This window comes from Dipodomys ordii, unplaced genomic scaffold, assembly GCF_000151885.1.
Source record: "Dipodomys ordii isolate 6190 unplaced genomic scaffold, Dord_2.0 Scaffold49, whole genome shotgun sequence".
NCBI lineage: Eukaryota > Metazoa > Chordata > Mammalia > Rodentia > Heteromyidae > Dipodomys > Dipodomys ordii.
In genome coordinates, this window is record NW_012267265.1 from 8,491,811 (window position 1) to 8,508,994 (window position 17,184).

Here is a 17,184-nt window from a genome sequence, read left to right on the forward strand (position 1 = left end):
AAGGGATGTGAAGGGTAAACAAAAGGAGGAGGCTGCAATGCTTGGTAAGAAATGTACGCATTATCCTGCCCATGTAATTGTAACCCCTCTGTACAGTATCTTCACAAATAAAATAAAATTAATTAAAAAAATCTTTTCATATAAAAGCACAGATATACCTATGGATAGATAATAGTGATTCTATTTGAAAATACTAATTGATTAAAAACTAATGAGTATTAAGTTTTCTGTATATACAAAAAGTACTTTGCTTGTTGGTCTACAGAAATAAAAACTGTTGGGGATATACATATTTAATAGTCAAATAACAGCTAGCTGGGTGTGTAGCTCAGTAACAGAACACTTCACTAGAATTCACCAGTCTCAGAATGCCACACCCAGCACCATATTTGGAAGGAAAGGAAGAAGGAAGGAGGGAAGGAAGGAAGGGAGGAAAGAAGGAAGAAAAGGAGGGAGGGACAGAGGGAGGGAGGAGAAAGAAAGAGACAATAAGAAAAAAAAGAAAAAAGAGAAAGAGAAAAAAGAAAAACAGAGAAAGACAAAAATTATCAGCTAACAAAGATTATTTAGTCATGATATCATGTTTCTAAGAAATTGTTCAACAAAAATCACAAAACTGGTGGTGAAAGCCAAGCTTTCAGTGGCAAGTTGCAAACGGCAAGTGAACCTGGCAAGCAAACCTGTGTTTGCTATTTGGTGGATCAGAGATCTTTGTGTTAAGAAAGGCAGCCATGGAGAACACTGAAAATTCAGTGGACTTAAAGTCCATTAAAACTTTTGAAACAAAGATCATCTATGGCAGCAAATCAATGGACTCTGGGATATCCTTGGATAGTAGTTACAAAATTGATTATCCTGAAATAATTAATAATAACTTTCATAAAAGCACTGGAATGGCACCTCAGTATGGCACAGATACAGACACCACAGCAGCCCTCAGAGAAACATTCCTGAACTGGAAATACAAAGTCAGTAATAAAAATGACCTTACACATGAAGAAATTGTAGAATTATTAAACAAAGTTTCTAAAGAATATCATAGCAAAAGGAGCAGCAGCTTTACTTGTGTAATTCTGAGTCATGATGAGGAAGGAAAAATTTTCTGGAACAAATAGACCTGTTGACCTAAAATTAACAAGCTTCTGCCAAGGAGATTATTGCAGAAGTCTAACTGGAAAACCTAAGCCTTTCATCATTCAGTTCTGGTAGGATACAGAACTAGACTGTGGCATTGAGACTGATAGTGATATTGATGATGACATAGCCTGCCAGAAAATATCAGTAGAGGCTGACTTCCTGTGTGTAGATTCTACAGCACCTGGTTATTATTCCTGGCAAAAGCCCAAGGATGGATCCTGGTTCATCCAGACCCTTTGTGCTAAGCTGAAACTATGTGAACAAGCTTGAACTGATGCACATTCTTATGCGGGTTAACTGGAAGGTAGTGACAGAATTTATTCTTTTACCCTGCGAAGAAACAGATTCCATGTTTTGTGTCCATGCTCACTGAAAAAAATGCTGATTATCTTTTTTCCTTTTTAGTTTCTAACCCAAATGAGAAAATGGTAGATAATACTTTGCTTTCTTCTCATTTAAATTGAATGTGGTAGTCCAGATGATATTTGTACCATACCACTTCCCAGAATGACAGTCATGCTACTTCAAACTCAGTCACAGGTAGTTGAAACTGAATGTGAATAGGAACAAATAAATATAGAGCATGGTACCATTATTATGAAAGGCAATGATTATAAGTTTCTATTTTTCATTTAGTAAGATTTGAGGGTACCGTGCTATGAATTGCCAAGTAATTATGAGGAAGTTGAACACAGCAATAATGAATTTAAGATCCTCTCTCCCTACGTTATGACTGTGCAGTCAAACTGTAGATGTGGAGACGTGCAATCATGAGGCCCAGCACTCTGAGATCCAAGGGCTTTGGTCAAACTCTTGAACTTCCATTTTCATTTTATGTAAATGAATTTAGATTGTGTTATCACAGCTCGTGGTTTTGTGATGTTTGTCCTGAGCATGTTGTAAAAAAATTACTATTTAAAAAGAAACTAAATATTTTATTTGAGAGAAAATATGACTAAACTAAGTTGATTCCTTTAAGGGTAATGTATAACATTAAGAACTTTAAGGTGCTAAGATCTACCAGCAGGTTTATTCTCATCTGTCTTTATACAAATCAGGTGAGTCGTACGGACCAGCCAAACTTTTTAAACCTCAAACTTGATTATTTAGGATGATAAGAAATTACATATATTCCATTTGTACAATAAATAATGGAACATAAGGAAAATAAGGATAAATGGATCCACTAATGCATTTATCCATTTGAGAAGCCTTAACAAGGCATGGCTCAGCCTATTTAACAGGAACAGAGCTCTAGCCAGGCTCTGGAGAAGGACCATCAGCTGACTTCTTCAGACACACAAGTACAGGTGGGTGTGGAGGATGTCTCAAGCTATAAATCACCATGTAATAAAGTAACCAACCCAGAAACTTCTGAAGTGACACTTTTCCTAAGGTGATGGGAATCACGATGAAGACAATGATATTTGTTGTAAAATTGGTCAGCTTGTGCTTTTCTGTTGAAGTTTACAAACCAAAGCAACAGCTTGATAATGTTTATACTGTAACTTGCATGGAAAGGAGAGACACCCAGGACTTCAAAGGCTTCCAGTCTGAGAGGCCCCCCCCCAGAACACAGGAGGAAAGAAAAACTCACAACTTAGTGCCTTCAGAAGACAGGGCTCCAGGCTTCCTCCCTCCCCTCACTGATTCTCAGTCTGACATTTCACAGAAGCTTCTTACTCAGAGAGAACTCGTATTTGTAAACAACAGCTATTTTGTTTTGGTTAGATCTGTTAACTCTTTCTAAGTTACATATATGCAATTGTATTTTAAAGTGTTTCCATGTGTCAATTTTATTTAAAAATAGTATTTTGCATTTTTAAATTTCAAAACCTTTTAAACTTAAAATCACTTAAAAATATCACAAAAAGGTCTACTTACAAATCAAAAATTATCCTAAGTAGGTAGGTAGGTAGGTAGATGATGGATACATAGAGATGGATGCTAAATAGGCAAATGTTACATGCCTTTGTACATATGGACACAAATTTAGCTTAGAGAAAAAAAAATCTGATATTCTAAGCAAAAGGATGGTGTGTTTTTTGGTGGTGGTGGTGTGTGTGTTGTGTGTGTGCGTCTGTATCTGTGTGTGTGTCTGTGTGTGCGCCAGTACTGGGACTTTAATTCAGGGCCTGGTCATTTCTTAGATTTTTTTTTTTTTTTGGTCCAAGGCTAGAGGTCTACCACTTGAGCCACAATTCTACTTCTGTTTTTTATTTGTTTGTTTGAGTGTTTGTTTACTGGTTAATTCAACAAAAGGGTTTCAGACTTTCCTGCCCTGGTTGACTTTGACTGTGGTGCTCAGATCTCAGCTTTCTGTGTAGTTAGGATTACAGGTGTGAGTCATTGACACTTGGCACAAATAATAACATAACTAACTGATCAGGATATGAAATAGATGATAGTAAAGTTGATTATTAGAACAACTACTCGCATGTTTTTCTTTTACAAGTTTAAGTATTTCCTTATTTTCCATTGTTTCTTTGTCTATAAGGTATATATGATTGCCATTTTAGAAATGGCTATAACATATCTTGCCCTATGGTATAAATACTAAAATAGTAGCTGAATGATCATTAAAATATCAATTTGGGCATGAAATTTGGACTTGGATATCATATTTTATGTCCAAGATTTATCTAATACATATAACTGATAGTACTACTTGTAGGAATAGTGAAAGCTTCAACTTCACAAGTAAGCTATAAAAATAAAAGGCAATGTCTCATTCAGTTAAAATTAAAAGCTCAAAACTACAGTTTTTGCTAACTGACTTGTAATTAAACATGGCAGCAACCATTCCACAGACAAAAGACTTCCTGGCTTCTTTTTGTACATGAATATTCACACAGGTCCTTCTTTCTGCTTGTGGACCAATGACTGGCAGAAGAGGAAGTAGCTTAACTACAGGATGTAAGTGTTCTTCACCAGGAAACAAGGAGGTATCAGAGAGGAGTTGAACTTTATGTCAGTACTAAGCAGATGGCAGGAAGTGGGGTATGTCTCATGCTACAAGCCATCACCAGACAGTAGATACAGAAAATAAAGTAGATGTAAGTAGATATTCTAGGTCTATTCTGATTCTCAGATCTAAATGTATGCGTGCTGACAAGCAGGAAGGGGTCTTTATGAGCAGCCTAACCCTGTGACCAGAACCACAAAGTACTGAAATGTTAAAATGATACCCAGTTAACTGATTCCATGGGCACTTATGTCCTTCTATGTCTCTGTTAGTCCTTGTGAGGAAACTTGGTATTTGAAAAATAGGATTTTTCTTCAGAGAAATGCCACAACTTCTACTCCTTCTGTCTGTATTGATAAAATTCCAGAGGCCAAGTTATACAACAAAAGGAATAGGTCTATTTTTATTACTTAGTAACATAATAAAATGTGAAAATGCAAATACGGTGTACTATATTTCATGTAGATCTCTAAGAAAACAAGTATCATTAAAAATGCTTTTTAAGCTTACAGCATTTCCTAACAAGCGTGAATGTTTAAGTACCCGACTGTCCATTAACAAGAAAGTATTTGGGATTTAAAACAATAATGTGTGTGTGTGTGTGTGTGTGTGTGTGTGTGTGCGCGCACGCGCACGCGTACTGGTTCTCAGATTTAAACTCAAGGCTAGTGCTCTACCACTTGATACATAGCTCTATTTCCAGATTTTACATGGTTAATTGGAGATGAGAGTCTCATAGACTTTCCTCCATGTTCTGGCTTTAAACCATGATTCTCAGATCTCAGCCTATTGAGTAGTAGCTAGGCTTACAAGAATGAGCCACTGGGAGCTGAAATTATCTTTAAAATAATGAAATATAGCGCAACTATGTTTACTGCAGAATTATTCACCATAGCTAAGATATGGAACCAACCCAGATGCCCCTTAGTAGATGAATGGTGAAGAAAATGTGATATATATATATATATATACATATGTATATGTGTGTGTATATATGTATACACACACACATAGAATTCTATGCTTCCATTAGAAAGAATGGCACCATCTCATTTGCTAGGAAATGAAAAGACTTGGGAAAAAAATCATAGTAAGTAAGCCAGACCCAAAGAAAGATAGGTCTCATGGTTTCCCATATTTGCAAAATAATGAAATATAACCTGATTAAGCACTTTAAATTATTATATCTTATTTTACAATTAGTGGTAAAAGTACTTAACCTACAATGAATGATCAGAGTTTTTCTTTCTTTGGTGAGACTCTATTAAAAAAATTAGTAATCCATCAGGAGCACCAGGGAATAGGCATTTTTTAGAGTTAGGAACAAGCAAGAACAAAAAGTTGGGACTACAAAAATACTAATAATAATCTAGTGTTCATAACTTTGCTTTCTTTGATCAAGTCTCTGGTATACTTTTATTATGACTCAACACATTAACATTTTTATTTTACCTTTTATAAACCTTGAGCTGTTGATAAAAATACATACATTTCTAATTCCATTTGAAATATCTTATATCTGGGACTGCTAGGTATAATTTTTTTATTGTGAAAATACTGTACAGAGGGGTTTTAAAGTGAAACAATCAAAACACAATTTTAAAAGCTTGTCACTTGAAAATAACTCATTGGTGACTGAAAGAACCAAACAAAATGTTTTACTAGTCATGCATCAGTATGCCATATTAAAAGCTGTCTTGAACAACTTAACCTATCATCCTACTACAGATAGAAAGGCAATGTGAGATGACAATGTAATATTTTACTTGAATGACATCCCTGAGGAAAATGCAACTACAGCAGCATTTTTTGTTTTTAGGTTTAAATGTGGTAGATCGGTCATGCTAAATACATATCATTGTATTTTCCATCAAAGTCAAAACCAATCTTTCCAACTCGCAGAAAGCTGAATGGATAAACTATTCTTCTGCTGGCAAAGCCCAAATACAAACAATTGCATCAGCAGTTTCACTCAGTCTTTTCTGACAACAACAGTGCACCTTGAAAAAAAAAAAAGAAAGAAAGCCAACTGATCATTCTATGTTATCCTATTAAAAGTCTGTTTTACTGACTTTACATTCACCTTCTCCTACTTTGTCCCAAATGACACTAGCACTGAAGTCTTTGAAAATGAAGATCACATATTTTGTGGGGGTTTTTGTTACTTCTAGTTTTGAATATAAAACAACATATGCTTGTAGATAAGTCTCCTAGACTTTCCTCAAAACATCTGGATAAAGGGAGAAACAAATCTAAATTCTAGACACAAATATTGGTTGAAAAAAATGTCATATAAATCTATTATACTAATTCCAAATCTTGCAGAGACGAAAAAGTGATGTGAATGTGCTATTTTAGCTATAATTAAATCACCATTTAGGAATTAGCATATCTACCATTGATACATTATTATTCAAACTCTACAAACTTAATTGTTAAATTTAAAAGAATTATACTAATTTTTTTCCATGTATGACTAGGGTAGTTTCTTATTGAGTGCTATTAGAAACAACATCTTTACCAATCAGTCAGTGAACAAATTACTTTGCAGTAAGTAACCAGTAGCAGTATCAGGGTAACGACTGTCATCTATCCACTTTGCCTCATTATCACTAATTTTCTGTCCTCAAAGTGTTGAACAACCAAAGACTGAAAAGAAGATTTAACATCATTCAGCAATACTCCAGACAAGATGAGTTTCTAAGGCAATTTTTCTTCTATTACTATTCACATTTATGGGAAAAGACACTTTATGCCTTTAAAAAATGGCTTTGGAAAGTACTACTGGATCAGCATGTCGTTAAACAATGACTTTAAAGTTCTATGCTCTTAACCTTAGGAGCACTGTGTGTTTAAACTGATAGGAAAAATAATGGCCGTAGCTAACTTTCCTAATTCTTGAAATTCTGTGGAATTTGTAGTGATTAATTTGTGCTCAGTAAATCAATAAAGAATTTTGAATGAAAATCTCTTTCTAACTTACTTAAGAATTAATAATGCACATATGGTCAGTACGTACATATTATATATATGGACAAAACTAATGAGAATTTTCAATTTATCAAGCCACAGCAATCCAATCCACCCATTTCTATTACAAAATAAGTTATCATATTATGTTACCTGTGAGATGGAAAGTGTACTTCACTTGATGTCCCAGGGTCCTAGTTCTAACTCTATCATTTTACAAGCTATGTGTCAACTTTCAATCTAGAAGGTTAACTTAGCTTACATAAAGGAATGGGCAGATTGCCCTATTGAAGCACATGTTGAGATTTAATTTTAAGCCTGAAAGGAAAATGAGAATTTATAAAGATCTGTAAAGATTTGCATGTTAAATTGTCTATTTCATTGTAAAAATAAATCAATTTCATCACATGTGAAGACAGCTAAGCATAACAAGTCTATAGATATTTTTACAGGAACCAAGAAGTTCAAATGCATTTCTTCCATATGAAATCTGCTATGCGGTTATGGTAACTTCTCTTATAAGTCTTATCTTCATTTTCTACACCAAACAAAATGCATGAGCTGGATGAACTCCTTTGTATATCACAGTCCATATTTTCAATATGGAAGACACAATGGCTGAATGTGTCAAGAGATTTAGGGTGCATACAAAGGAGTACTATTTAGTCTTATAAAGAAGATCTTCCATTCAGGACACAATTGAAGCTCAAGGTCAATAAGCTAACTGAAGTAAGACAGACACAGAAAGAAAAATACTGTCTGATCTCATTTACTTGCAGAATCTTTTTGAAAAAAGTGAAGTGAATAGAAAGGGAGAGTCAAATGGTGGTCACCTCAGATAAAGATGGAGAGGAAATATGGAGAAGGAAAGGGCTAAAAATGTTCAATTAGGTAGGAGAAATAAGTCTTCAGACGTAATATTGCATTATTTACTAAAAATAAACTAAGAGTAGGTTTCACTCTTCTGCAATCATTTCACTGTGTATATGTATACAAAGAACTATGTTCATATTACACATATATAATAAAAATAAATTAAGAGATGATATATTTATTACTTGCTTAAACATAGTAAGAAGTAGAAAAAAAGCTGCCATCCAACTTCATACTGAATAGAATAGTTAAAATAGGAAAAAAGGAAATAAGGGAAAGCAGGCAACTTGTGTTTCTCTGGGCCTGACTTAATTTGCTTAATATAATTTTTTCCAAATCTTTTCATTTCCTTGCAAATATTACAATACCATTCTTTCTGCGAGATGAGTAGAATTCCATTATATATATGTATATGTGTGTGTGTGTGTGTGTGTGTGTGTGTGTGTGTGTGTGTGTGTGATTTGTTCATTGAGGGGCAACTGAATCGATCCCATATCTTTGCAATGGTAAACAATGTTGTAATGAATACAGCAATGTGGACAGCTTTAGTGTGGCCTGGTTTATATTCTATTGGATAAATGCGCAGGAGTAGAACTCTTCTGTCATAGGGTAGCTCTAAGATGTTGATGTGATGACACACATCAAGATGTACTGTACACATTAACTGCTTTGCTACATGGCAAAAAATTCAATATAAAACCTAAAATTTGAGAAAAGTGAGGGAAGGGGCGGGTTGAGAGGGCTTGGTGAGAATGTTACAAGGGGTAATATTGATCAAGATGCACAGTCTTCATAAATTCCTTTGGTGGATGGCAATTCCTTTGTACAACTCTTTCAAGATAATATAAAATATTCAACAAAAAGAAGAAAATAACAAATGTTGGAGAGGATGTAGAGAAACTGAATGTTGTGCATTGCTGATGGAGAGACACACTGATCTAGTCCTGATGGAAGACACTCAGACATTAAAAGACAGTGTTGTCATATGGTCCCCAAATTCCCCTCAAAGAATTGAAAAGATATTTGTGTACCCATATTCATAGCAACATCATTCACCATAGCCAAAAGGTAACAAGACTCACATCTATTCCTGAGTAATAGGGTAAACCAGCAATTAAGGAAAGGGAAAAAATAAGGAATGGAATAATCGTAAAAGTTCTAGAAATGGAATGTAGTGATGGTCACCCAATAACTACTGGACTGAATGTATAAAAATAACATGGTAAATTTTGTTTTGTGTATTTTGCTATAACAAAACTTTTGTTATTATTAGATTTTAAAAGCAACTATGATGATTTAAAGAATTAAGGGATGATTCAAATTCAAGATATACAAATGTTAAAAGAAACTCCGTAAACTAGAAATAATCTATCTTTAGAATATTGTGAAAGATTTTAATTTCATTTATGAATTTTGACAGTTAGTCTTTCATTAAAAGTTGCTAACATGAGGCAGGCCCTGATAGCTCACGCTTGTAATCCTAGTGATCTGAGGATACAGTTCAAAGCCAGACCAGGCAAGACACTATTATTCTAATTAACCACCAGAAAACCAGAAGTGGAGCTGTGGTTCAAAGTGGTAGAGCACTACTAACCTCGAGCATAAAAGCTCAGGGACAGCGCCCAGGCCCTGAGTTCAAGCCCCACGACTGACAAAAAAAAAAAAAAATATATATATATATATATATATATATATATGTATATATATCAAGAAGCTTTTAATTTATTGTTTTAATTCATTTTAATGCAGCAAAAGTAGTGATGTACACAAAAGTAATGGGTAATACATAGTTTTACAAGTCTATAGTGGGAAAAACATTTCATTTTTGAAATGCAACTGAAAATCATATGCTACAATTATTTCTATTCTCATCTCAATAGGAAATTTAACAGAGTCAAACAAACTCCTAACTCTGTAATAGGTGGTTAATAAATTTCAAAGTAGAAGAACTGTTCTAGTTGAGAGAAGAAGGTAAAGGAAGTGCTGGCTCTCTACCAGCCCTGGGTCCTCAATCATGTACGTTGGCCCTGGGAGGGGTCTTTCTCCCTATTGCTTGCCATCTGGCAAAGAAGACGACCACTACTGGGTTTATAGGCTTGGCCACCAGATGAAAAAAAATGTAGTGACTCCAAGTATCTTTGAAAGATTATATTGTGGTTCTTTTCTAATATTTTGGCAACCACTAATTTTTCTATTTGAGATAGGCTTCACAAGCCCTAAGAATAATACTCAGGGGCTTTTCTCTTTTGCCAACACAGAAATATCTTGGGGTACTGAAGACATATATATATATATATATATATATATATATATATATACACACACATATATAGACACACACATATATAGACACATATGTGTGTATGTATATAAAACATATATATACTTATATATGTATGTATATGTGTATCTAAAATGGTAAAGCAGAAAATTATTACAATTGTATTTTAAAGTATAATTTGAACTATATCTAACTGCATTCCAGATGAATATAAGCCAGTTTCCTGACAATAGCAATAATAATAATAATATCATCGAACCATCATACAATTTATTATGTAGTTAGGGCTTTATAATCACTGGAATTATTTAGTCATCACAATTGGTCTTGTGGCAGTTATTTTTATGCCAAATTTCTAAGTGATGATATTGCTATTCCACTGAGATAAATCATACACTAGAATTTCTACAGAATGTAAATGTCAGGCCCAGGATTTGAACCTAGAAGCCTAAAACTCCAATACCCTCATTATAACCATTACAGCATCACTAAAATTCCATGTATTGGATCTTTATATAGATCTTTTGTACATGAAGATAATGAATTATTGCTACATGGAAACACAGGGAAAAACCACCTACATTTTTGAGATGTAAAATCCAGTGGGAATATAGGCATTAGATACATATAAATCAGAAGAATATCAAAAAATAAATATGAAACGTGTTAGGGGAAGCTATTTGAAGATGTCTTGACCTATTTAATATATTTAATACTATTTACCTCTGCTACCTAGAACCTGAAGTAGAACACAGAGTAAGACACAGGAAAGGCTGTGAAGCAGCTATGATATGAGATAAATTCCATTTGAATGGAAAGCTTTTCAAGAATTAACTCACATTTCCACCTCCCTAAAGTTGTTGTCTGTATATGTGCTCATACTGAAGACAAAGCTTTGCAATTACAAATACTGATTATTACTAAATAATTCCATACTGTAGTGTTTCTCTGACTCATGTGTTTGTCCTCTCATTCTCTTCTTTATGATGATCACCTCATAAATAATGTGTTGTTTCTATCTTTAGAGGCCCTCTGCCCCAATTCTATTTCATTAATTCTAACTTTTCAACAATATGGAAACCAGAGAGTTAAGCATGCTAAAAATAGGCACAGGATAAAAATAAATGTAGTACAAATTTGCTGAAACAGTTCAAAATCTATTTTTACTGATCAGAGAATTATTTATCTACTTCCATTTACAGCTTAAAATATGCTGTTGGTTCAGGAGTTGTTATTTTCATTGCAATAACCTAAGGTTTAAAATATTTTGATCTTGTTGGGTGCCAATGGCTCATGCTTGTCATCCGACTTACTCAGAGGACAAGGATCTGACGATCATGGTTCAAAGACAGACTGGGCAGGAAAGTCCATGAGACATTTATCTCCAACATCATCAAAAAGGAGAGATGTGGCTCAAGTGGTAAAGCACTAGCCTTGGGCACAAAAGCTCAGGGACAGCACTGAGGACCTGAGTTCAAGCCCTAGGACTGGCACAAAGGAAAAAAACACCAATATGACCTCAAAAAGTTCTAAAGAATAATTCAATATTCTGGTTATATGTGAATATAGAGTCATACTTTTCTTAACTGTAATTTTAAAATTAAATCAGAATTTCCACTTATTGGTCAAAACAAAGCTTGGTTCAAGTAATCTACCAAATCTAATCAACTACACCAAACCCCACATTATATTTATATTCACTGTCAAGTAAGAAGTGCACACATATTCAAATAATTTTCTCAACTAGAAAATCTTGTAAATGTGTTCTGTTGTATTTCCTCATTTAAATGCTTGGTTTCCACTTCTTTTGCATTTTCACAGGCTAAAAATAAATAGCTATTATATTTTATTTTTATAAGGGAAAGCAAATGAGTAGAGAGAGCTTTGGAAGGGTTGAAGTCAAGGACACCAGCTGCAAATATTTTATGCTTACCAATGTGTCTCTTTTCCTAAATTCCACTTGTGCCAACAGTGAGTAAAATGCTTTATGATCTTCTCTCAATCTCTCTCCCTCCCTCCCTTTCTCTCCTCCTCCCCCTCCCTCATTCTCTCCCCCTACACTGCTCTCTGTTTCTCCACTTCCAGATAAATGCCAGTCATTTGGCCAGGGCTAACTCACAGAAGGTGCAGCAGGCACAGATGGCACTAATGCATAAATGTAATCTAGCAAAAGAATGCCAACGCCAACCCAGAAAAGGTTCCAAATAACTGCAGTGCACTTACAGGAAGTCTGTGATTGGCAAGGTTAAAGCTGCAACTGTGAGAGCTCACTGTTTGTTCCCAGATCAACAATAGATATTCTCAAGTAAATGAGCATATTTCTTTTATTTTCCACACATGCATCAATATAGATGGCATTTAAATGGATTCTACATCCTTAGGAATAGAATACATGTGTATGCGTATATGTACTGTGGTGTGTATGGGAGAGAGAGTGTGTTCTTACTCTGCCCTCAGACTGGGCTCAAAATCACAATCTTACAATCCTCATTCTCCAGCCTCCCAAAAGCTAGGGTCATGGTGATATTGCACTAAGAAATAGCACGAAATAAGGATCATCTAATTTGTTCAACTATCTGAACACCTTCTAGCATTAAATACATTTAATTATCTATAACCCCCTTCCACATATTCTCTATTCCTTTTCCTTATGTTTGTTATAGCAGTTTCCACCTGAAGTCACCATTTGCCTATGAATCTGCAAAATATGCCTCCATAGTTATTCTCATTCATATCACCCTTCCTATGAATTCACATGTCATGGTTATTTTGCAAATCTGTTTACTGTCTCTTCAGCTACAGGTAACCCCCCCCCAAAGGAATAGTAGATCTCTATGTGTTCACTTATTTCTCTCAACGACTGGTAATAAATTATCAAGTGAAGGAATATTAAAGTAAAATGAAGGATTACAATCTTATACATAACACAGACTTGACACCATTAACCTTCACAAAGTATACAATCTTATAAAATACTGATCCATGTTATCTTAAGGATAGTATTTTATCTTTTTTAACCAAATCATATGACTATACTCCCAAAGTGGAATGTTTAGCACCTATCCATTACTGGAGGAGTACAATGGTACTTGTCTGCAAGGAGAGAAAAGGACATGAAAAGGAAAGGAAGGAGAATGGAGAGAGATAGGAGGGGAGGGATGGGTGAGAAGTACACACTCTAACCATTAAAATAAAAATACCATTTCCTTTAGACTGCCTGGGCGTGGCCAGCGCAAATCAAGCTGTATTTCAGTAATACCGTCTTACCTCATCTTTCCCATTATTCCCTTAGTTTCTAAGTTTTTACAAAATATAGTAGGCTCAATCATAATGAAAATGAATAGGGACAGATTTGAGGCAGATTGTTTTAAGGATAAATACTGAATATAGAAAGAGATGTTCAAAGGCTATCTGATTGCAAAAAATACTAATCAAAAGACCTAAAACTGGGGAAAAAAATTCCAAGGGACATATAGCTAGGGTGAGTGAATGCTTGGCCAAAGTATTAATATGAGGAATCATATTAAAAATCAAATTGCAATGCATTGATATTTATGATTATATGACTAAGGTATATGTGAGTAAGGGGTGAAGAAGTCTTATTTTGGCCACAGATGTTATAACATGAAGATTTTTTAAAATTTTTATGGTTTTTCTTTTGTCAGTCACGAGGCTTAAACTCAGGGCATGAGCAATGTTCCTGATCTCTTTTGCTCATGGCTGTAACTACCACTTCTGAGCCACAGCTCCACTTCCCGTTTCCTGGTAGTTAATTGGAGATAAGAGTCTTAGGGACTTTCCTACCTGGCTGGAACCACCATCTTCATATCTCAGCCTCCTGAGTCGCTAGGATTATAGGCTTGAGCCATTGGCACATGAAGGAATTTTAAACATTTTTACAGTTCATCAAAGAACCTCATATTTAGCTGGAGGTATGGGTCAGTAGCAGACTATGTAGAAAATGCAAGGGCTGGGAAGGTGGCTCAGAAGTAGAGCGCTTGCCTTGCATGCATGAGGCCCTGGTTTCAATTCCGCAGCACCACATAAGCAAAAAAGAAAAAAGCCGGAAGTGGTGCTGTGGCTCAAGTGGTAGAGTGCTAGCCTTGAGCTGAAAAGCTGAGGGACAGCACCCAGGCCCAGAGTTCAGGCCCGACGACCGGACCCCCCCTAAAAAAAAAAAAAGAAAGAAAATGCAAGGCTCTGAGTTCAAACTCGAGTACTGTCTACACCTAAAAAAAGAATAGTTTTTTACAGAAGGAACGTGTGATGGTTCACATTCACTGACTACAATACAGTACATTTCAATTTCATTCCAAATGGCTACTAATTGCAAAGAATAACACTTGAGTTAATGTTCTGTCTGAAGACTTAGCTCCCCCTAAAATTTTTTTGAACTATGAATGTCTATTCCAAAATAAAAACATAAGGAACTATGATTCGATTCTTAACTTGTAACAAAATGGTATTAATTAGAATATGACATGTATATAGCCTGATTACAAGTTATATATTCTGATTTTGAGATATTATTCACAGTTCTACACACAAGGATAAAATGTACATAATTCTTAGTCTCATCACAAAGAGCCTTTGAAAAGGAATAAGATGCTTCAGTCATCATTGTTAAGTACCCAAAGTAACATAATTACTAAGACACAGGGACATTTTTTTCACTGGATTTTTAACCCATTTGTATTTAGATACACTTTTTTATGACACAATGAATTTGCTGTCTATTTTTCAAACCTTCTATCCTCAGGTCTTAGTTAACTATTTTGCAAAACTATTATCATTCTCCTTCATCACTCAGCATGAAGACTAGTTGCAGGAATTTAGATGCTTTTCACACACATTTTACCCCCAATCTCACATCTTAAACGAATAATGAAAATATTCTCCTATTTGTCTAATTCTTTAAAAGTTCCTTGAACTTTGAAGACACCCTATTTCCTCCTAAGTATTATGAGGAAATATTACTGTTAGTGGAGGAAATAGGTAAAATCAAGAACTAGTTAAGTGAAATTAAACCTAATAAATAGAACAGAAAAACACAGATAAAATAATTAGAAAGCTATTGATTTAAAATCATTGCCTAGTGTTGAACTAATTCACATTAAGCTTGAGTTATTTACTAAGCTTTTAATTATAATGATCTCTTGTCCTGATAATCAGAACACTTACCTGGGTAAGAACTATCATTATATTTTTATGTTTATGCTTTTCTTTCTGTTTCTTGCACAGTGCCATACATAAAATCGTCAGACAGTGAATAACATGAATATCAATCCATTCAATCATTTGAAGACAGTTCTCATTATAATCTTGGTTATAAAGAAGGAAAATACTTTACTAATTTCCTTGCTATACATTCTTAAGAAAATTAATTGAAGAATTAGCCCTAGCTTTTAAAGTTTTATAAACACTTTAGAAATGTAATTAAGCTTTTAACTCAGTTATTTAAAAAAAAAAAGACCAGTCTAGATAGTCTCAACAGAAGTACGAGGAAAACAAAGTGTCCATTTGCATTTTTAATGAGGCAATTACTACTAATCAGAAAATCTCAAAAGATTCACATTTGGCTCAAGTAAGTTCCTTGAGAACAAATCCCATATAATCATCTAAAATGGCAAAAAGTCAAGAAAGAGAAATTCCTTGGAAAATTGTTTACAATATTCATAAATGCTAGTGGTTTCTATTTAAAAGCATTTGAACGTCTTCATTGAAAGATTATGATACGACCATAGAACTATCTATTTGGAATGATTCTGCCAGGAACTTGGGCCACTTTTTCCAACTCTAATTTGTAATTTGTATCTATTCTGATAGACATGCTACCTTGCTTGTGCCATTCTCAAACAACAGATTTGTTTCACTCTTTAAACTTTCTTTACTATTTATCTACTTCTCAATCAAACTTTTAGAAATTTGATATTCCACCTCTTTGCAAAGGTTATCATGAGGGTGATTATGAACATTATTAGTGATTAGACCAAGGTGGTCAATGGGAAAGAGTAGGAGTGAAATAGCAAATAGGTCTTTCTATCTCTGAAGGCAAGGTATCATTCATTCCTTGTTTGAATCAAGCTAAGCAGGACCTGCCAGAGGCTTTGCAAAGCCTAACACCACTTGTAGAACTCCTTCTTCATCCAAATGACAAACTACTAACCCTTAGAGGACATTTTTGTAACCCAAAGAACGGTGACAGAAGAAGAAAAGAGAGCTCCAGACCTCAAAGCCTATTAAATGTATCCAAATTCAGTCCCTACAGTTAAAATTAAATAATGCTGAAACAGTAGCACATCACCTTAAGTATTACTACTTTGTTATCCACAGTGGGTAATATATTGCATTATATATAGGAATAATTGCTACTGCTCTACTCATTAAAAACCATTAAATCATAAAACCATTTTAAACTGCTGTAGTAGGAGAAAAATGTTCAGATTTTTACAGTATCATATTCTGGCACTATACCAAATAAATGATGTGCTGCACTGCTTGAGGGAAAAAATGTGGACACGAGTTATTGGAATTAAGTGTACATTTGTATTCTGTGTGACAAATAAGAGTTTTTTTTTTCCACCCTTCAAAATAAAGAAGAAAGGCCTAGCCTATGATTCTCACAATATAAAAGTCAAGCTGTAGCCCATATGGTTCATATACATAATTGTGAATTTCCTATCACATGCTTTGTGTTGGCCATTTTAATATCAATAGTTCGTTAATCTCTTAAATACGTTAAGCATGTCCACCACTGCTGGCAAGCTCTTCTACCCTTTCCATTCTTATTTCTAGCCCAATATTTTTCTCTCCAATATTTGAGGTTTCAGCAATGATGACTCTTTCCCACAAGGAAGATAAATTTAAGTAAAATTACAAAATTTGTAACTGCCCAGAGGTACCACCATGTCCTGATCTTCAATGTATTGATTTCTTGGTGACTCGAAAATCACTCAGT

General features: G+C 34.5%; 1 protein-coding gene and 1 pseudogene across 1 annotated transcript in view; one reads left to right on the plus strand and one right to left on the minus strand.

The window, feature by feature from the left end:
* The window catches only part of Antxr2 (anthrax toxin receptor 2), a 130,469-nt gene that overhangs the window by 11,687 nt on the left and 101,598 nt on the right, over positions 1-17,184 (minus strand). The window lies entirely within an intron of this gene.
* Positions 732-1,601, plus strand: LOC105988429 (annotated as a pseudogene).